The 22926-nt window shown below is 42.5% G+C and overlaps 1 long non-coding RNA gene and 1 pseudogene across 4 annotated transcripts in view; one reads left to right on the top strand and one right to left on the bottom strand.

Moving 5' to 3' along the window:
• Nucleotides 1-22926, top strand: part of LOC101140542 (uncharacterized) — a 75130-nt gene that overhangs the window by 14211 nt on the left and 37993 nt on the right. For 3 of the 4 annotated variants that reach the window (XR_010130179.1, XR_010130181.1, XR_010130180.1), the window contains 3 exons: nucleotides 17237-17312; nucleotides 17858-17923; nucleotides 19487-19587. This is a non-coding gene — a long non-coding RNA (uncharacterized lncRNA). The remainder of the gene's footprint in view (nucleotides 1-17236; nucleotides 17313-17857; nucleotides 17924-19486; nucleotides 19588-22926) is intronic. The other variant, XR_010130178.1, reaches the window with a different exon arrangement.
• On the bottom strand, nucleotides 13927-15279 carry LOC115935866 (armadillo repeat-containing protein 8-like; annotated as a pseudogene).

Below are 22926 nucleotides of genomic sequence, written 5' to 3'. Positions count from 1 at the left end.
GGGAGGGAGAGCATTAGGAGATACCTAATGCTAAATGACGAGTTAATGGGTGCAGCACACCAACATGGCACATGTATACATATGTAACAAACCTGCACGTTGTGCACATGTACCCTATAACTTAAAGTATAATAATAATAATAAAATTAAAAAAAAAAGAAAACACCAACAGGAATAATAAAAGTCACTTGGGAAAGGAGATTCCCAGAATCCCACCCACAGGAAGAGGGAGGGAGCCTGAGTGCAGTGGATGGAAAAGACCTGAGGCCGGGAACAGACCAGAGGGACGGCTTGCAGGACCAGTGGACAGGGAGCGCAGGAGGTAGCCAGAGGTGGGCAAAGACTGGAACTGGAAGGTCTGAGAGCATTTTTCCTTTACCCCCTCTCTGCAGCTGGCCCCTTGGGCTGGGAGAAGGGAAAGGCTAAGAGGAGGATTTTTGCGAAGATCCCTATGGTCACAGGATGGAAAAGGGTTAGGAGGTAGGAGCCCAAGCAGGAGGCTACTGAGATAGTCCAGACAAAGGGGACAGTGGCCTAGACGAAGGTGGTGGCTGTCAGGGTGGCGAGATGTGTCTGGATTTGGCAGGGATTGGAGAGGAAGGAGTGGAGGATGACTTTGGGTCCCTGACTTGGATGAATGGGTCGGGGGTGGTGCCACTCCTGGGGTGAGGATGCCAGGGGAGGAGCAGGAAGTTGGGGTGTTCAGATGGGGCATGTTGGACTGGGGTGCCCATGGGACATCCAGAGACGGATAACCAGGAGGCTGATAATTGGCCCTGTGGTCTGGAATTAGAGGGAAAGTCCAGGATGGACCCAGAGCATGTGGCTTACCTTTTGGTGCCAGCTGTGCTCCTTGGACCCTTGACGTTCCTTTGAAGTCAGCACCATGCCCCTGAGAGCTTCTACCCATCCCTCTCAAGGCCCCCTCTCCATCACGGTCCTCTTCCTGGGTATGGTTCAGCTGGTCAGGGTCATTCTCACAGGGCAGGGCCCAGCCTGAGCATGTAGTTCAGATTTGTCTACCAGTGAGGGGTGGGGGAGGGGTGTCACTGTCCCCACTAAGGACCCCAGACATGAAACCTTTATCAATGTCTTAATGTCATTGTAGTGCCTGAATATGTTTCCTCTTTGGAAAATATAAGAAGGGTTCAAACTCCAGCTCTGCCAGCCTCTAGCTAAGTGACTTTGGGCTTTCACTTAACCTCTCTGAAGCCTCAGTTTTCTCATCCGTGAAGTGGGAATACATGTTACACAGGTTGTGAAGGGTTAAGTGAGACAATGACTATAGGAACCTTTTCCAAATGCCCAGCACACAGCACACATTCAATAAACAATGGCTATTATTAGTTATTTTTATTAAGTGAAAAGAAATGAAAAAGAGTATGGCTTTATTAGACAGTTAAGAAAGAAAGGAGGTAGAAAAGTTTTTGTCTTCTTCAACAACCAATTTTTTTCGTGGTAGCACTCTCTGAACTTTTCAGACATGCATGAAAACACCCTCCATGCACATTTTCTAAAGCGGGGTACCAGCCGGAGCTGACCATTCCTAGCCAGCCATACAGCAAGGTCAAAATGAATGGAGAAGTCAAGGCAAACACGAGAACAGAGATTTGGACATACAGAGAAGAAAGAGAGAGGCTCTGGGAGAAAATGAAATAAAAACGGGGTGTTTATGTGTGGGCTTGATTGCAGAACTTTTCCTTGATTCTCAGAAGGTCACAGAAAGTGGCAGACATAGAGACAAGCCAACACACAAAGAGAGAAAGGCAGCAGGGCCACATGTGACACTCTGAGGGGCTGTCAGAGGCAGGCCTGCAGGGGAAAAGGAGAAACTGGGAAACAACCAGAAAGACAGCAAACTTATGTGGGTTTATGGTAGTCATGGACTTCCTCTTATTTTATTTTAAAAATTTAAGCTTTTTATTATGGAAATATGCAAACCCATGCAAAAGAAAAGGGAATAGTATCATGAACCGCCAGCTTCAACAATTGTCAACACATGGCCAATCTTGTTTCATTGATACTCCCCCATCCCCTCCTCCTCTCCTAGGCAGGCTATTATTTCATCATGGTTTTCATTTTTGTGTTTTTGTTTGAGACAGAGCCTCACTCGTCACCCAGGCTGGAGTGCAGTGGTGCAATCACAGCTCACTGCAGCCTTGGTCTCCCTGGCCCAGGTGATCCCCCTACCTCAGCCTCCTGAATAGCTGGGACCATAGACATCCACCTCTAAGCCCAGCTAAGCCTTTTATTTTTTGTAGAGATGAGGGTCTCCTTGTGTTTCCTTGGTTGGTCTCAAACTCCTAGGCTCAAGCGATCCTCCCCTGTCAGCCTCCCAAAGTGCTGGGATTATAGGCTCGAGCCACCATCCCCTGCCTGGATTTCATTTTTGAAAAGAATTCTGCTTTCTCCAGGGAATTCTTAAAGTGGTGTACAAGTGATCCGATACAGAAGTTTGTTCTCAAACCTACACAAGCCCCTGCCATTCTCTCATCTTGATTCTGAGAGAGCCCAGACTGCCCTGGCCATAGGAGCTGAAAATTATACTGAAATCAAAACTTGGCAGTCAGAGAGTTCTTTTACGATCATCCAGATTGTTAGCATTCAATGCCTGGCTCCCCAACTTGCTAGCTGTGTAAGTTTGGACAACATTCTAGATATTTCAATGCCTCAGTTTCCTCATCTGTGAAATGGGGTGATAATGTACCTTTCCCATAGGGCTGTTGTGAGGATGAAATGAGGTGGTAAACATACTAAATGTTTAAAACAAAGCTTGGCACATAGTAGACCCTCGAGGGATGTTAGCTTTCCATCCACCCGTTTAGGAAACATGAGTGAGTGCCAACTGTTGCCAGAGGTATGGGCAGGAGCTGGGTACAGGGAGCTAAATGAGAAGGGCCTCTGCCCTCGAGGAGCTCCCCATCCAGTGGGGTACACAGGCCTATGAAAAGTTAGCTCCAAACAGTGGACTGGTGGCTGTGAAACTGGGCCATGTCCCAAGCAGTCCATCCCATCCCCTCAATTCAGAAGTGAGCAAACAGAGACCTATGGGGCCCCTGAGCCTAAGGAGCCACAGTGCTTAGCAGCAGAGCTGGGATGGACTCAAAGTGGATTTTCCTCACTGGGCCTCTTCACATGAGGGCTTCAAAGGAGGCCGGTGGCTCAGGAGGGCACCTGGCCCATGCTGGGCAAAGGTGCTGGGCTTTGGGTCAGTCTTCCTGCAGTAGGGAAGGGTAAGATTGGTCATGGGGCCAGGCGTGGGCAGCCGCTCTGGCTACTGGTTAACCAGGTGGGGACTGCAATTCACTGCACGGTCAGGGGCCCAAAGGTAGTGGAGTCCTTGGCACTTTCAGCCCTAGCAGAAGGCCAGGGATGCCAGCCCGGCTGAGCACAGCCATCCATGCATGGCACTGGACTGGGGCTGGGGGATGGAAGGCAGAGCCTGTGGGGAATGGGAGAGGTCGCCACTGTTTACCAGATGCTCTGGGGACAGAGCAGCAGACAGGGTCCAGGCTCCGAGGGGGTAGAAACGCAACCACTGACAGTCCCCTTTCAGTTCTGTGAAAGGAAAAAACCTTTCTTTTGTCAGAGCTGTCCAAAAGCTGGGAAAAGATTGAGAAAAGAAGCACTGCTCTTTGAGCACGAGGCCGGGCACTCGACTCTCATTGTATCTCATCCACACAGAGCCCTGGAAGGGGGACACTGGATCCATTTTCAGGATGAGAAGAGTAAGACCCAGAGAGGGGCACGGCTTGCCCACAGTCACACAGCTGGCGTGTGGTGGAGCTGGGACTCACTCTCATGGTCTTCCTGGCTCCAAAGCCCAGGCTTTTCCACTGAGCCTGGCTCACTCAGCAAGATGGCAGGGTCGGCCTGGGAGGTACAGGGTTCCTACCCATGAAAGTGCCCAAATGGAGCTTCAGGGCTGCCCTGTGGGGAGGGAGAGTGACAGAGAGTGCGGAGGCATTCACACTTCCCATGGGTGGATGCTAGTCTGTGATTCCACTACTTCGAGTGGATGAGGGGCCAGGAGACAGCTCAGCCGTATGCAGGCCAAGTACACACAGTGCAGAGTGTATGTCTCCCTGGCACCTGCCCTTCCTGCATTCTCTCCTTCCTTCCTTCCTTCACTCATTCATTCAGCAAGCACTTACTTGGATTTATTATGTACCTTGCCTGAAGTCCAGAAGCTCAGGGTAGGGGTTGGGTAAGGGACAGTTGGAATTCACAGTTGAATAAAACGTGCTTCTAGCTTTTGAAAACCTCACAACTGAAAAGTGAGAGATGAGACGTGAAAAGTGTCCGTATAGCATGAAGAAGATGTGATGAGTGCTAGAGAGGACCCTCAGCCAAGTTCAGTGGGGCTGGGAGAGGAGAAGTGAGAGGGAGGAGGGAATGACTTTGGGTCAGGGAGGAGCGAGGAGGAGGGCCCAGAGAGGCGATAAGGTCTGAGCTAAAGTTTCCACCTGACCTCATTTGCTGTTTACACATCTGAGCAGGTCGTGGGTGTTCAGGATCCTGCAGTGTGAAGACACATATTTGCAGAATGCGTCAGAGGCCTTCATAGACAGATGGCCCCCTAAAATCATCTGATAGTCAAGTTTGTTTGTGTTTTCTTTTTCCAAACACTTGGTTGCAGCCCATTAGTGGGTTGTGAAATCAATTTAGTGTTTATGACCAGCATTGTACAAAATGAGTGGGACAGAGTACAAATGACTTGAACCAAATTAGGACTACCAAAGGGCATTGAGCATGATAAGGGTATTGTTTTGTGAAAAGTCATTAAACATGCATGCACAGAAATTTGTTAAACATGCATGTGTGCACACACGCATCTCAACTGGGTCATAATTGTAACTATGAGTCGTGTGTTATATATGTAACACATACAATTGTGACTTGTAGTTAAAAAATTTTGTCTGGTCCAATGTCCTCGTTTTACAAAGTAGGGAAAAAGGATTTGTGCAATGCAGAGCATAGAGAGAACAGCATAGGGTGGGGCACTGGCTTTCTCTTGAGTTCTTTTATTTACCCTTGTTGTCTTTCCTCTAAAGCATAGTTAATGTTGACCTTGGTCCTAGAAACTCTGACATCTTCATTATTTTAGGAAATGCCAGAGCCGGGTCACTTGTGCCCAGTGGTATGCTGGGAAATGTATCATAACTGGCTCTTGAAAAAGTATGCATATGTATATATAAGCTTATTATAAATTATACTGATATAATACATTTTACATAATTGACAAAAAATATACAATATCTTTATTGCAAATTCCATTCAGCCAATTAATTCTCATAGAGTGCTTTCCTTAATTTCTGCTGAATTCATCTGTAGCCAAGCTATGATTGCAATTGATGAGTAAACATAGTTTCGACATGATTATTGGTTGATATTTTTATTTATGTTAATGAGTAAGACAAATGGGAAACAACAAAGACTAGATGTAAGTCAGGACTTGTTTGTTGATTGTCAGGAGCTACTTTGCTGAGTGGGGTAAACGTTTTTGAATTCTGGAAGAATATTTTCTCAATTATTTCTGCTATGCACTCTGTATTAGCTACAAACATGTTTTTAAATCTGCATTATTAACATTTTCTCTGTCACTTTACAGGCAATCTACAAAACAATAAATCAAGCCCTGATTTTGTAGTGTTTGCCTATTGCCATGATATAAATGCTCCCACCATGGCTGATGTCAAGCGAGGTGATGTCACTGAATTTGGAGTTGGAAAGCGATGCACAACAGCACATCATAACAGTGTTTACATGATACAGATGCAATAGATGTAAATAATCCCAAGAGCATAGATGATAGTAAAAGGTAGCAAAACAATAGGGAAGTGATGAGTTTTGTTGTTTAGAGACAGGGTCTCACTGTGTTGCCCAGGCTGGTGTCAAACTCCTGGGCTCAAGAAATCGTCCTGCCTCAGCCTCCCAAGTATCTGGGACTATCGGTGCCCACCACTGTGCCCAGCTTGAATAGATGAGTTTTGAGTCTTTTTTTATCTTTATTTTTAGTATAACTTATTTAATTATAGGTTTATATAATTTACTTTTTAAAAACAATGGTGGTGCTTCACAACTGGCTTGCAGAATTCCTTAGAGCATGTCAATTGGTTCTTCCAATTTGGCACAAGCCAGCCTCAGCACCTCTACATCTACCTCAGACCTCCAAGGCAGGATTCTGGGGAATGAACTAGGGGATTCATGGGATTCACAAAGGCAGGGCAGGGCTGGTGCAGAATCAGACATCCCAAAGTACACATGGCTGCATTGCAGAAGGCATCACATGGATGCACACTCACACGCACTCTGCACACACCCCTTCCTCCTTCCGTAACCCACTCTGCACTGAGAAGTGGGAACCGTTTCTTCTGTGCCCACAAGGTGGTCAGCGCCCTGCTCAATGAGCACAATGAGGGACCTCAAAAGTCCTGGGCAGCTGATGCTTCTGATCTCTGCTCTCTGGGCCTCAGTTCCCTGGCAGAGAGTCCCATGGAATTAATCACCATTCCCTGAGCCTCTTTGCCAGGCACTGGACTGGTCTCTGAGGAGAGAGGTGAGTTGGCCACATCCTGGAAAGCCAGGAAACTCTGGAGCTCCAAGAAACCACCTGAGTGACCCAAGGACTGGGACAGGGGAAGGGGACGTGAAGGGGAGCCTGACTCCCACAATTGCTTCCTCCTGGGTAAATCATCACACCTCGCCTGGCTTCAGTTCCTCATTTTAAAAAAGGGCTGATACAACCTACCTCGTAAGATTCTAGTAAAGGTTGAGTTAGGTAATATAAAATAGCAGAGTGCCTGGGACATAGGGACACAATAAAGTGACACCAATCAGTGAAAGCTACTATCATAGGTTTAACTTACTACTACAGAGTGATCATGTTAGGACCAAAAAAAGCAGAAGGATGTGGGAGACGCCACCCCGCCCCTGCCGGCAAAGACGATCAGTGGCACATGTTGGAGAATGGAGGGAGGAATATAGATAACTGTGTTCTAGATGCAGCATGTAGGTGTATGTCGCTCTTCAGATTGACCCTCATTGTATTTATCCTTTAAAATAAAAATTTAATTGACACATTGTAATTCTACATATTTATGGAACACAATTTGATGTTTTGGTTTATGCATGTACTGTACAATGATCAAATCTCAATAGTTAGTATACCTATTGTCTTATACATTTATCATTTATTTATGTTGAGAACATTAAAAACCTCTGCTTCAGCTATTTTGTAGTATACAATACCTTACTGTTAGCTAGAGTTACCCTACTGTGCAATAGAACACCAGAATTTATTAATCTTATTTAATTATCACTTCATACCCATTCACCAACTTCTCCCCATTCTTCCTTCTCCCATTCCATCCCTGGTTTCTGGTAACTACTGTTCTACTTCTGTATCACCTTTTTAAAATATTCTGCATATGAGTAAGATCATTTGGTATTTGTCTTTCTGTGTCTGGCTTATTTCACTTAACGTAATGTCCTCCGGGCTCGTGCATGTTGTTGCAAATGATAGGATTGCATTCTTTTTTGTGGCTCAATAGTATTCCACTGTGTATGGACCACAGTTTCTTTATCCATTCATTTGTTGTTGAACACGTGGGTTGATTCTGTACCTTGGCTATTGTGAATAGTGCTGCAGTAAACATGAGAGTGCAAATACCTCTTTGATATACTGATTTCATTTTCTTTGGATAAATACCCATACTGGGGGTTGCTGGATTATATGGTAGTTCTAGTTTCAATTTTTTTGAGGAACTTCTATACTGTTTTCCATAATGGCTGTACTAATTTACATTCCCGCCAAAAGTGTGTAAATGTTGCCTTTTCTTCACATCCTCACCAACAGTTGTTTTGTTTTGTCTTTTTGAATAGCCATTCTAACGGTAGTGAGGTGGTATCTCATTGTGGTTTTGATTTGCATTTCCCTAATGATTAGTGATGTTGAAACTTTTCATGTTGGCCATTTGTATGTCTTCTTTTGAGAAATGGCTATTAAGGTCTTTAGCCCATTTTTTAGTTGGGTTAAATAACTAGTTCTGCTGTTGAGTTGTTTAAGTTGCTTATATATTCTGGGTATTAACTCCTTGTCAGATAGTTTGCAAATCTTTTATCCCATTCTGTAGGTTGTCTTGTCACTCTGTCAGCTCTTTCCTTCACTGCACAAAAGCTTTTTATTTGGTGTAATCCCATTTGTCGTTTTTGCTTTTGTTGCCTGTGCTTTTGAGGGCTTACTTTAAAAATCCTTGCCCAGCCCAAATATCATCAAGCATTTCCCTGATGTTCTCATAGTTTCATAGTTTTAGGTTTTACATTTAAGTCTTTAATCCATTTTGATTTGATTTTTGTATGTGGTGAGAGGTAGTGGGGGTGTCTCATTTTTCTGCATGTGGATATCCAATTTTTCCAGCCCCATTTATTGAAAAGAGTGTCCTTTCCCCAATGTGTGTTCATGGCACCTTTGTGAAAAATCAGTTAGTTGTAGATTCATGAATTCACTTCTGGGCTCTCTGTTCTGTGCCATTGTTCTACATGCCTCTTTTTATGCCAACACCATGCTGTTTGGGTTAGTATAGCTTTGTATTAATAGTATATTTTAAAGTCAAATAGTGTGATGCCTCCAGGTTTATTCAGGATTGCTTTGGCTATTTGGAGATTTTTGTGATTCTATATACATTTTAGAATTGTTTTTTACATTTCTGTGAAGAATATTATTGGTATTTTGATAGGGATTGCATTAAATCTATAGATTGCTTTGGGTGTTTTATGGCTATTTTAACAACATTAATTCTTTCAATGTATGAACATCGACCATCTTTCTATTTATTTGTGTCCTCTTTAATTACTTTTATCAATGTTCTATAGTTTCCAGTGTAGAGATCTTTCACCTCTTTGGTTAAGTTTATTCCTAGGGGGTTTTTTGTTTGTTTGTTTTTTCTCTTTCTTTCTTTTTTCCTTCCTTCCTTCCGTTCCTTCCCTCCCTCCCTCCATCCGTCAGTCCCTCCCTCTCTCCCTCTCTCCCTCCCTCCCTCCCTCCCTCCCTTCTCTCCCTCCCTCCCTCCTTCCCTTCCCTCCCTCCCTCCCTCCTTCCTTCCCTCCCTCCTTCCTTCCTTCCTTCCTTCCCTGTATAGCAATGATATTTTTATATTTTGATTTGGCCTTCTGACACTTTATTGAATTCATTTGCTAGTTCTAATAGTTTTTTGTCAAGTCTTTAAGACTTTCTAGATATAAGATTATGTCATCTGCAAATAGAAAAAATTTGACTTCATCATTTCCAATATGAATGCCTTTTATTTTTTTTTCTTGCTTAATTATTCTGGTCAGGACTTCCAGTACTATGTTGAATAGAAGTGGTGAAAGTGGGCATCCTTGTCTTATTCCTGATCTTAGAGAAAAATCTTTCAGCTTTCCCCCATTCAGTATTATGTTAGCTGTGGGTTTGTCATACATGGCCTTTATTGGATCGAGGTACATGTATTCTATGCCTAATTTGTTGAGAGTTTTTATTTTGAAGGGATACTGAATTTTGTCAAATGCTTTTTCAGCATTTAATGAAGTGATCATGTGGTTTTCGTCTTTCTTTCTGTTAATGTAGTGTATCACATGTATTGAAATGCATTTATTGAACTATCTTTGCATCCCTGGGATGAACCTCACTTGATGATAGTGAATGATATTTTTAATGTGCTATTGAATTTGGTTTGTCAATACCTTGTTGAGAATTTTTGCATCTATGTTTATCAGAGATATTGGCCTGTAGTTTTGTTTTATTGTGTGCCCTCATCTGATTTTGGAATCAGCATAATGCTGGCCTTGTAAAATGCATTTGGAACTATTCCCCTCTCCTCAATTTTCTGGAATAGTTTGAGAAGAATTGATACTAGCCTTTGTTTAAATGTCTGATAGAATTTAGCAGCAGAGCCATTGGCTCAAGGACTTTTTGTGATGAAAGACTTTTTATTACTGATTCAATTTTCTCACTTGTTTTTCCTCTATTCAGGTTTTCTATTTCTTCATAATTTAACCTTCGGGTGTTATATGTGTCTAGGCATTTATCCTTTTCTTTTATGTTTTCAAATTTGTTTGCATATAGTTGTGATTCATGAGTCTCTTATGATCCTTTGTATTTCTGTGGTGTCAGTTGTAATGTATCCTTTTTCATCTCTGACTTTATTTGCATCTTCTCTCTTTATTGTTAGTCTAGCTAAAGGTTTGTTGATTTTATCTTTTCAGAAAAAAGAACTCTTTTTTGCTAAGTTTTTAAAAATGGCTTTTTTTTTGGCCTGGTGTGGTGGCTCATGCCTGTAATCCCATCACGTTGGGAAGCTGAGGCAGGTGGATCACCTGAGGTCAGGAGTTGGAGACCAGCCTGGGCAACATGGTGAAACCCTGTCTGTACTAAAAATACAAAAATTAGCTGGGCATGGTGGTGGAAGCCTATAATTTCAGATACTGGGGAGGCTGAGGCATGAGGATCACTTGAACCTGGGAGGCAGAGGTTGCAGTGAGCTGAGATCACACCACTGCACTCCAGCCTGGGTGACAGAGCAAGACTCCATCTCAAAAAAAATAAAAAAATAAAAAATAAATGAAGTAAAAATTGCTTTTCTTGGCCTTGTTTCATTTATTTCTGACCTCAACTTTATTACTTACTTATTTCTAACAATTTGGGGTTTGGTTTGTTTCTGTTTTTCTAGTTCCTTGAGGTGTGTCATTAGGTTATTGGAAATCTTTCTTCTTTTTTGATGTAGGTATTTATGGCTATACACTTCCCCTTAGAACTGCTTTTGCTGTGTCCCATTGGTTTTGATACAGTGTGTTTCCACTCTTATTTTTCCTCAATAAATTTTAAAATTCCCTCTTTAATTTCTTCATTGACCTAGTGGTTATTTGGGAGCACGTTGTTTAATTTCCATACATTTGTACTTCTGTTGTAGTGTTCCTTCTGTTATTGATTTCTAGTTTTTATACCATTGTGGTCAATAAAAAAATTCTTGAAATGATTTCAGCATCTTGCATGTGTTAAGACCTATTCTGTAGCCTAATACATGATCTATCCTGGAGAATGTTCCATGTGCAGTTGAGAAGAATGTGTATTCTGCAGTGCTGGGTGGAATGTTCTGTACGTCTGTTAAGTCCATTTGGACTATGAGCAGTTTAAGTCTGCTGTTTCTTGTTTTTTGTTTGTTTGTTGTTGTTTTTTGTTTGTTCGTTTTATAGAGACAGGGCATGTGCCACCGAGATCAACTAACTTTTAAAAATTTTTATAGAGAAGGAGTCTTGCTATGTTGCCCAGGCTAATCTTGAACTCCTGGCCTCAAGTGATCCTCCTGCATTGGACTGCCAAAGCATTGGGATCATAGGCATAAGCCACCATGCCTGGCCTAAGTCTAATGTTTCTTTCATGATTTTCTGTCTAGATGATCTGTCCATTGTTGAAAGGGGGATGCTGAAGTACCCTACTGTTATTGTATTACAATCTGTCTCTCCTTTTAGAGCTAATAATATTCATTTATGTTAGGGTGTTTCATGATATAGTATTCATAATATTATATATTCATCATATATTAGGGTGCTTCAGTGTTGAGTGTATATGTATTTACAGTTGTTAATCCACTTGTTGGATTGATTCCTTTGTCATTAGATAATGACCTCCTTTGTTGCTTTTTATAGTTTTTTACTTAAAATCTATTTTATCTGATAAAATGTCTAGCTCTTTTATCCTTTCAGGAGTATGAGTACTCCTGCTCACTTTTGGTATCTGTTTGCATGAAATATCTTTTTCCATTCCTTTACTTTCAGTCTATGCTTGTCTACCAGTGAGACTAGTCTCTTGTAGGGAGTATATAGTTGGGTCTTGTTTTTAAATCTATTCAGGAGCTCACTTTAAATTGGAGAATTTAATCCATTTATATTCACAGTTATTATTGATAAGTAGGATGTACTCCTGCCATTTGATTGTTTTCTGGCTGTTTGGTAGATTCTTTTTTCTTCCTCTCTTTCTGTTTACCTTTGGTTCAGTGGTTTTCTGTGGTATTAAGCATTGTTTACTTTCTTTTTCTTGTTTGTGTGTCTGTTTTAATTTCTTTTTTTTGTAGTTATTACAGGGCTAACACAGAGTCTTGTAGTTATAATAGACAACTTTAAGCTGATAATAATTTAACTTTGGTTGCATAAAAATGCTCCATACTATTGTTCTCCTTCCACAATTTATATTTTCATTGCCTTAATTTATATCTTTATTGCATGTTCCTTAGCCACTAATTGTAGCTCTTATTGACCATTTTGACTTTTACTTTTCATACTAAAGCAATGAAAGATTTACATAGCACCATTATAACACTGGGGTAGTATCAGTTTGATTATGAATGTACCTCTACTGGTTATTGATTTTTAGTTTCCAGTTGCAGCACTCCTTTAAGCATTTCTTGTAAGGCTGGTATAGTGGTAATAAATCCCCCCAGTTTTTGCTTATCTGGGAAGGTCTTTATTTCTCTCTCATTTCTGAAGGATGAGAGTTTTGCTAGATATAGTGTTCTTGGTTAACAGGGGTTTTGTTTTGTTTTGTTTTTCAGCACTTTGACGATGTCATCCCATTCTCTCCTTGCCTGCAGGGTTTCTGCTGAGAAATCTACAGAGATTCTAATGGAGATTCCCTTATATGTGACTGATGCTTTTGTCTTATAGCTTTTAGAATTCTTTCTTTGTCTTTGATTTTTGGCCATTTGATTATAATGTGCCTCAGAGAGGATCTTTTTGCGTTGAATCTAATTGGGGATCTTTGTGCTTCCTGGATCTAGATGTCCATGTCTCTCCCAAAACTTGTAAACTTTTCAGCTATTATTTTGTCAAATAGATTTTCTGTGCCTTTGTTTATCTCTTATCCCTCTGGCATTTCTATAGTACAGCTATTTCTTTGCTTAATGATTTCCCTTAAGTCTCATTGACTTTCTGCATTCTTTTTTTTTTCAGGTTCAGACATGTATATATTTTTTACTCACAAGTATTCATCTGACCAAAATTCAGCATAACCTTTATTGAACACTTAACAATTGTTTTGTATTTAAAATAACATTTCATTCAAACTTTATATAATTCAGTAAAGTTTTTATACAGCAAGCAATGCTTAAAACCTGGAAAATCTGTAGAAAAGAGATTTTCACACAAAATGAGGAAAGAAAAATGTGAGGTATCCCTCATACACACATATACATTCATTCTGGCCCATGTACATGTGCACACACACACACACACACACACGCACACCTGTGTGTTCACACAGACATATTCATTCTCACTCACAAAGTGGCTGCAGCATAGGCAAAAGATTGTAGGTCCAAAGGAAAACGATTGATTGTTCTAATAAAGAGTCCATGTAGCTAAGAAAAAACTAAAACAAAACACAGTAATCTTCTGAGGAAATTACTACCTCAAAAAATGTTCTCAAGGTGAATTTGAGATCTAAGCCTACTAAATTACTTTTGCACAACAGCTCCCTGCAGTCCACGGCAACTTGTGCAAATAGAAGGAATCAAATGAAACTGGTTTCTGTACTTTCTTTTTCTTTTCTTTTTTTTTTTTTTTTTTTGAGATGGGGTCTCACTCTGTCGCCCAGGCTGGAGTGCAGTGGTGTGATCTCAGCTCGCTGCAACCTCTGCCTCCTGGGTTCATGCCATTCTCCTGCCTCAGCCTCCCAAGTAGCTGGGACTACAGGCACCTGCCATCATGCCCAGCTAATTTTTTGTATTTTTAGTAGAGATGGGGTTTCGCCATGTTAGCCAGGATGGTCTTGATCTCCTGACCTCGTGATCCGCCTGCCTCAGCCTCCCAAAGTGCTGAGATTACAGGCGTGCGCCACCTGTACTTTCTTAAACAAGGATGTAGGATGCTCACAGGTGCCTAGGGGCGCTCTCATCATGCCAGGTACTGCTGCAGTGCCATCTTTGCCTTGTCACAAAGGTCTGAATCTGGTGGCTGACTCGGTTTATGTAGAATATCTATGATGCCCATGTCTCATAATTTATCCTGGCATTCTTGTGAACCTTCCTCTTCATTCCATATGAGGTTTGATATACAAAACATAGCTGGAAGCTGCAGTTTGACATGTGAATTGTCCATGTAATATTTGATTTTCTGAAGGATATCATCATTGATCATAATACATTCTTTTGCTGTTGTCTCATCTTTTATATTGGCTAAGATGCACAGTATCTACTCTTTGACCTTAAAGTTATGTTCCTCTTCCGGAATAAGGATGACAGCTTGCATAATTTGCTTTCCATGAGTACTCATTATTTTATTATATGAAGCCAGGTCAAGAGGAGATTTCTAAGAAGTCCCAGTGTCTTCATCAGCACATTCAAATATGAATTTGACAATAACCAGAATAGCTGTTCAGTACTCAAGCTTTGTAACATGTCTGCTTTTATTTTTTGTTCAGCCTGAAATGCCATATTCATTAAAGCCCAAATTCTGCTCACTTATAAAGCAGGATTTTCACTCTGGGTTAATCCACAAAGTAGCTTTACAACTCCTGATTTTAAAATTGACTCTTTCCTTGGAGAAAATTCAAGAAGATTATATACCATGGAAGATGCTGCTACTAGGATTTCATCTGGTGCATTTTGTAAAACCTTCATTAAAGGTTTTCACAGAGTGTGATCCTAGAAACTGTTTTGAAGCTGCTGCACAGATCTGGATAAACGGTGCAAACATCTGACAGCAGGTAACCGCACCTTGACACTAGACTCAGACAAGCCAGTCACAATTCAGTCCATCATATTTTCAGTCTCAGGGCTTTTCTTCTGAATGTCTTCATCATTTGCTCTAAGAGAGTCGTAGAGATTGAATGCAGCCTGGCAGAGTTCATGAGCATGTTTTAAATCATGATCAAGCCTTTTACTATCAGTGATGGCACTCAATGAGTTGGGATACTTGAAATAGTCAGCAAACATGACGATGAGGTGATCAGTTACACTAGCGATTCTCTGTAGCTCAATATCTGGTTCAATCAGATAGGCAAGTGTCTCAGCTCCTTTAACTCTCTTCTAGTAATCTCTTCTTACTGCATGTTTGAACCAAATAAGGCAATGTCTTTAATACAGTTGTTATCTGTCTGAATTGCTCCAGCTGTATACATGTAAGTTAAACATTTTGCTGATGTAAGCTGCATCTCAATATGCTTATCCCTCTGTAACATCATCACAAAAATCTGTGATAACAATTCTCCATCAACTAAAACATTTACCAGGGTAAAACTGAGAAATATTTCAGTGCTTGCATTTGAACTTTGTAGAAGAATGAGGTTAGTAGGTGAGCAATATTCTTAACTGCACCACGGCTAAATAAAATTGTTTGATGATCTGGCCCCTTTACAGCAGTGTGAGACGATCCGACCGACGTACTCCTGGATATAGTGGAACCTGCTAAGCAGTGCCATGAGGTGCGGTGTCACTGTGGCATCTGTAAACAGTAGCTCCTTTGGAGTGACAGGACTGGAGAATTCCAGTAACTTTCATTCATGGTCTGAAAGGAAACTCATGCAGATTGGGGTCTCCAACAGGCACACCATCTTGAGCCTTCCTGTTTGGCTGCTCTCATTCTTTTTTATTCTCATTTTCTTTTATTTTTTATTCTCATTTTCTTTTCTGACTAGGTTATTTCAAAAGACCTGTCTTAAAGTTTCAGAATTCTTTTTCCTCCTTCCTCTTATCCTCCTTTTCCTCCTCTTCCTCCTTCTCCTGTGGTCTGTTGCCAGCCGCATTCTGCTTCCACTTCTTGTACTATGGGTATTGAGCACATCCTGAGTGCTCTTACAGTCTGTGGCCATGTTGGCTGATGCCTTTACTCTGATCTAGTCCCAGTTGCTCTCTATCTTTCAGGGTCTTCTGGTAATTTCCATGTCCCTGATAGAGCCCCTTCTTGCTTTCTAGTATGGTTATGCATTCTCTCTCTCTCTTTCTCTTTCTTTCTCCTCCCTTCCTTCCCTTTCTTCCTTCCTTTTTTTCTTCCTTCCTTTCTTTCTTTCTTTCTCTTTCTTTCCTTCCTTCCTTCTCTTTCTTTCTCTTTCTTTCTTTCTCTTTCTTTCTTTCTTTCCTTCCTTCCTTCTTTCTTTCTTATCATTTTGAGGGTTTTGTATGGGATGAGGAGACTGGTATATATACTCTGTTTACCTCCCTAAAAGCAGAAGTCTGACTTTTACAGTTCTATCACATATCTGACAGTTTGGGTCTCATCCACCCCCTCCCCACCACTTATCAGATATTTCAGATCCATGGTTAGACATAACTGTGGAGCACTGGCATTTTAAAGACTTACTGGGGAATATGCCAAGCTTATGGAATCCCCAGAGGAGTCCTCTTCTCTGAGACGTCTGAGGGAACAGTAGGTGCTGTCTAGGGAAAAAAGGTCAGCAGATGGCCGGCTGGCTGGTGGATGGTGTAGGAGTTGGGAAAAGCATGAACAAAAATGTGGACATATATGATAGAGTGTGTTGTGGTGGCCTTGTGGGGATCAGAGCAGAAAGAACAAAGTGTGGTGGGAGTCCCAGAAAGGAGGCATCTCTTTGAAGAGAAGCCATAACACTACTGCCATGTGTTTTAGACATGAGACAATGACAGTCCTGTTCCACAGATAGTGGGGGCTGGAGAGAACAGAGTCTGCAGCCTGTAGTCCAGTAATCTCTCTCCTGCCCCAACAGCCTAGCAGTGGCTCAGGTGTGAGCTGATGTTTCTTGACCTTGACCAGTGCTAATTTCTTGTGAAGGATGCTTTAGTCTCAGGGCCCCTCACTCACACAGGACCCTTCCAAGGCTCTGGGAGAGTGGGAAGAACCCTGATTAGGTGTTTACATGGTCATATGTCTCCCTTAAAATATGAAAAAGTAAGACATTTTGTAGTATTACTTTAAAAACATGCCCAAATTATATAAGCTTTGAGCCCCACAGAACTGGATTCTGCCCCTAAATGAAGGACTTAGTTTCAGTTAGCAGAGAAGTTGGATAAATAATCAAGCTGGAGAAAAAAATATGAAAGATTATTCCACTTAGGGAAGACACACTACAGGTGAGCAGCATTGGCTCTCAGAAAGTGAAGTTTAAAAAGATCAGATGGTCTTAGCGGATGGTCTTAGGCCAAACTTCTTGACAGTGATGTTCAAGACTAAAGGGTGAATGACAACAGCAATGACTGATGATATGAATGTGATGTTTTTGGCCATTTTGCAGGACCAGGCAGTTAAATGGCACTTGTACCAGCTCGGTGGACATGGAGCTCTTCCTTCATTATTCCCTCATCCCATTAGTAAGTAAAGGCAGGGGAAGGGTGAGGAGGGCAGGAAAGGGCAGCTGGGCTGCTGCCAAACACAGATTCCCAAAGAGACCTGAGTAGATCAGGGGAAAGAGATCAGCTGAGTTTCCTTCTAAAATGTCTTACATTATATACCAAAAATATGGCAGAAGAAGGCTTTGGGGGCCCGAGAATCAGGCATATGGACTGTTAGGAGAGTGAAACAGGCTTTTCCAATGAAGTAATGATGGCTCTGAGGTCAGTTGGAAGATGTAGTTAAGGATATTGCAGACAGAAGGGGAGAGCACATGCAGAGGCTCTGGGGAGGGAGGGAGAAGGCAGAGTGGGAAGAGCTGAGAAGTTCAGCCATGGCTGGAGTGAAGAATTGAGGCAGAGAGGTCTGGGGAGGTGGGCGGGGCAGGCCAGGCAGAGCCCTTTCGGGCTCTGTGTTTAGTTTTGCCTTCATTCTAAGTACAGTAGGAAATAATGGAAGTGTTTCCAGCATGAAGATGGTGTGATCAGATTTATGTTTTTAAATAATCTCTCTGGTTGCAATGCAGAGATCGAGTTGGAGGTGGGCAAGAGATGAGGCAGGAAGACCAACTGGGAGACTAGCAGGGATCCAGGTGAGACGTGATTTTATCACATCCTAGATGATGATGTCAACTCCAGAAGTTCAGGAGGTGAAAACAATAGGACTTGTAATGGGCTGGATAGGAAGGTTAGGGAGAGGGGCAGGTTGAGGATGACTTAGGTTTCTAACTTGCACAATGAAAGGATGATGGTAGCTGCCATTTACTCATTAAGGAACATTAGAAGAGATCCAGGTTTGGGGCAGATATAAGACATACTTGGCCAGGCAAAGTGGCTCCTGCCTGTAATCCCAGCACTTTGGGAGGCCGAGGCAGGTAGATCACTTGAGTCCAGGAGTTTGAGAACAGGATGGGCAACATGGCAAAACCTCATCTCTACAAAAATTAGCTGGGGGTGGTGGCATGTGCCTGTGGTCCCAGCTACCCAGGAGGCTGAGGTGGGAGGATCAGCTGAGCCTGGGAATTTGAGTCTGCAGTCAGCCGTGATTGTGCTACTGCACTCCAGCGTGGGTGACAAAGTGAGACCCTGTCTCAAATAAAAAGATGCATACTGAAGCTTTTGATACAAGCTTTGAGAAGCTTTCAATACATTAAAAAGAAATATCAACTGTGTAGTTGGCTAAATAGTTTTGGAGCTCATGGACAAAGTCGGGGCTGGAGATTCAAATTTAAGTCTTCTGCGTATTTATGGTTATTAAAACATGGACATGAGGCTAGGCACAATGGCTCACACCTGTAATCCCAGTGCTTTGGGAGGCCAGGGTGGAAGGATCACCTGAGGCCAGGACTTTGAGACCGTCCTGGGTGACATAAATGAGATCACCAAGAGAAGACCAGGTGAGATGAGTAGCCCTTAGACTGAGCTATAAGGAACTCTGCAGCAAGGGCTGGGGTAAAGAGTGATCCAGCAGAGAATGCTGAGAAATAATGGGGAAAAATCAAGAAAACATGGTTGTAATGAAGGCCTAGGGAAGAGAGTACTCAAAGAAGAGGGAATGGTCAACACTGTAGAATGCTGCTGGGAGATGAAGCTAGATTTGGACTTCAAGTATACGCGGGACCAAGCCACAAAACGGTCATCAGTGACTTTGGCCATAGCTGTTTCAGCAGAGTGATGAGGGTAGAAGCCAGGTTCGGGGGTTGAGGAGTCAGTGAGAGGTGAGGGAATGGAGACACAAGTGTAGACAATTCTCAAGAAGTTTCTGATAAAGGCAGGAGAGAGAAAGAGCATCAAGTTTGTGAGAACATGACTGAATCCACAGAAAAGCAGCAAAGAAGCCTTTGCAACCTGGCAGTTATTACCGCCTTTTGACAGAAGAGGAAACTGAGGTACAGAAAAGTTAAATCTCCCTCTCAACCAGGATGTGAGAGAGACCAGATTTGAACATACATCTGTTCAGGGAAACAAAAGGGAAGGCTCAGTACAGAACATTCTGGTAGCTCAAGAGTGCATGCAGTCAGCCCCCTGGCTCTGGAGTTTGAGGTGTCACTAATGTTCTGTGCACTCTGCTAACCCACACGTTTGTTTTCAGGGAGGGCTCAGAGGCCATGCTGAGAATGAACATGCCCACTAACTCTCATCTTCTCTTCTTACAGCTCTTCATCATTTTGATCTTGTCCTTCCTTCAAAGATGAGAGCATTGTAGACAGAGAGATGATACCTCTTACCTGCTGGGGAACTGCTTTGGCATTATCATGTGAGTTGAGTCAACCCCTAAAGCTTGGGGTACCCTGTGGTTGGAGCCAATGCCAATTATGAGGTCAGTTAGCTACCAGGACCTCTCCTCCACCTCTACCCCACTGTGCACAGCCCTGCCCCTCCGTGCCCCAACCCAACCAAAGCTCTCAGAGTTCAGAATTGGTTTCCAAGCCATTGCAGCTATCAGCACCCAGGGCTGCTCAAATATGCTTAAATCATCTCACAGAGACACAGCCTACTGTGGAAAAGACCTTCTCACACTTGAGACTATGGCTACCTCAGGAGGCAGGAGGGAGAGAGCTCCCTGTCAATGGAGACAGCAAAGCTTCTTGTTAGGATGGCACCATGGGTCATGCACCAGGAGAGCTTTCAGAGCTTTTCTAGCTCTGCCATTTTGAGTCTCTGCAGCTCATATCACATTCTTCCTTGAGTTCTGATTGTTCGTATCTCTGTTTCATCACTTTTTATAATCATCTTCATCATCACGCAGTTAACATTTATTGCACACCATCTGTGACCCAAGCACTGAACCATTTGCTTTGCCTACATTATTCTGACAAATCCTCTTGCCAATCTAGCATGGTAGAAGTTGTTATCCTCATGCAATGAATGAGGGAACTCAAGCTTAGAGAGGTTAAGTGACCTACCCACGGCCACACAGCTAACAAGTGACAAGACCTTTAGCCCAGATCAGCCTTATATTCTTTTGAATCCCCCTAGTGTTATAACCTTAGCAGGCTCAAGCTGTGGACATGCTGAGGTCTCAGCCAAGGGCTCTGGAGAAGAGAGAGAAAGCACAGATGTCAGAACTGAGGCAAGGGGTGACCTGAGCTGCAGGTAAGAGATTCATTCTGGATACCACCCATTGGGGCAGTCCGCACTTTCCAAGTTGCCAGGTCTGAGACCCATTGGTTGAGGCACAGAAAGAGACTGAAGCTGGTGGATAAAGACCTTCAGTTCTGCCCTAGACATTTAGCATGTAGGGGCTGGCACAGGACTTTATAAAGTAGGAGGTCCATAGCAGTTACATTCAACTACTTTGAATTACATGAATAATGACACAATTGACGTGCTCCCTGGCTACTTTCCCACCTAAACCCCTGCTTGTCTGATAATTTTGGCCCACTATCTTCTCCGAGCAATAACCCCTCACGTGTGTGGCACTCTGCAGGTGATAAAGCAGTTCATCATTTGCTGTCCACAATGAATGTGATAGGGGCAGAGTAGAGGATTCTGTCTCTGTTTTAAAGGTGAGGAAACTGAGTCTCACATAGCTCTTAAGTACTACAGATGGGATCTTGATTAGAATTTGATTCAGTTCAACAAAATGCACGTCCACAAACCTGCACTAAGCGCCTACTCTTTCCAAGGTCCATTGCTAGGTTCCCCACCCCTAAGGGGTTTATAGTTTACTAAACAAGTGGAGAGCCACGGTTACAGGGAAGCAGAGATTCTAAGTCAGAGAGGAAATAATATGACAGAGATAGACCCTGTCTCAAAAGGGTCTGGTGTGGTGGTACCCACCTGTAGTCCCAGGTACTTGGGAGGCTAAGATGGGAGGATCGCTTGAGCTCAGGAGGTTGAGGCTGCAGTGAGCCAAAATTACACTATTCTACTCTAGCCTGGGTGACAGAGGTATGCTCAACAGGGACATGAACTTAATGCTGAGGGGACACGGATGGGGTAGCCTCACTGGCAGTGGGTGAACAGGGAGGCTTCCTGGAAGATGTGCTCCTTCTGCTGAGCCTTAAATGTGAAGGCAAGTGAGCCAATGGGACTCCCTGCCTGCAGTGCCTGGCTCTCTCTTCCCTCCTGAGTTTTCATTAAGGCCCACTTTAAATGGCCCTTCCCTTTTCATTCATTCAAAGAGACTTTTTTCTTCTCCCAAATGCAACTGCTTCCTCTGACCTATACAAAGCTGTCTTGGTTAGAAGAAACAGATATTCACTCAAGCTTGTTTACATTAAAGGAAGAGAAAGGATTTTTCTTTTTTTTTTTTTTTTTTTTTTTTTTTTTTTTTTGAGATGGGGTCTAGCTCTGTCACCCAGGCTGGAGTATAAGGATATAATTTTGGCTCACTGCAGCCTCAACCTCTTGGGCTCAGGCCATCCTCCCAGCTTAGCCTTCCGAGTACCTGGGACTACAGGTGGGCACCACAACACCCGGCTAATTTTTGTATGTTTTGTAGAAACAGGGTTTCTTGTTGTTTCATGTTGCCCAGTCTGGTCTCAAGCTCCTGGGTTCAAGCAACTCGCCTATCTTGGCCTCCCAAAGTGCTGGGATTACAGAAGTGAGCCACCGCACCTGGTGAGAAAGGATCTTTTTTTTTTTTTTTTTTTTTTTTTTACAAAGTTAGAGGTCTCACATAAACCAACAGAACAGGCCTCATGGGAACTGGATCTCTTGAGATGGGAATCTGTGGGAGATTGATTTTTTCTCTCTCTTTCTGCCCCTCTGTGTTACTGGTGCCTCCTCAGCACCGTTCTACCATTTTTCTCTCTGACTTAGAATCTCTGCTTCCCTGTAACCTTGGCTCTCCTCTAGCAGTGACTCTGATCCCAACTTTTTATGACTTTCCAGACAAGTACTTTAACAGCTAACTTGTTCATGTCCTTAGGGTCACAGATTCAAAATATAAGATCAGACATCTGATCAGCCCATTCAAAGACAGGCCCATAGTCCAGTCAACTGTGCTAGGAAGGCATGAATATGTAGGGGAGACAAAATTATATCTCTACCCTCTTAAGTTTTTAGCTGGGCCTGATAATTAAACTGACATAAGACAATAGGAGAAAAGTATACACATTTATTTAATATAAGTTTTAGGTGACACAGAAGCCCTTATAATGAAGTGAAGACCCAAATATACAGTTAGAGTTGAATACGTACACATTGAATTGGACAAAGAATAGTTAAGTTGTGAAAAAGTAACTAAGTTGTGGGGGGAGACTAGAAGACACGAGTTATTTAAATAAAGTCTGTACCAAATTCTCTTGGCCTCAACTTCCTGTCCCTGATAAGAATGTTACTTTCTTTCTGTGTAGGGAGAGCATTTTTTACATAGAAATTTCATCTCCTGTTTTTAAGAAATAGCGTGAAGGTCAGAGTGATCTTCTTGTACCTGCTGTTTTTTGAATGTCTTTAATTCAAAATAGTTGATATGCCAGAGTGGCATATTTCAGGGTGCCTATTATTTACTTCTTCAAGCACAGACATAGCAAACGATACCTAGACCCTCATCAGGTATATTGGAAGGAAGAATTCTCATAGAATGTGGCTGGATGAGGGCAGGCTTCCCCAAATCTGTCTTGGACCTACACCTTGTTTTGGTCCTTGA

Source organism: Gorilla gorilla, chromosome 13, assembly GCF_029281585.2.
Source record: "Gorilla gorilla gorilla isolate KB3781 chromosome 13, NHGRI_mGorGor1-v2.1_pri, whole genome shotgun sequence".
Classification (NCBI taxonomy): Eukaryota; Metazoa; Chordata; class Mammalia; order Primates; family Hominidae; genus Gorilla; species Gorilla gorilla.
This window is presented reverse-complemented; position numbering and strand designations above follow the sequence as displayed.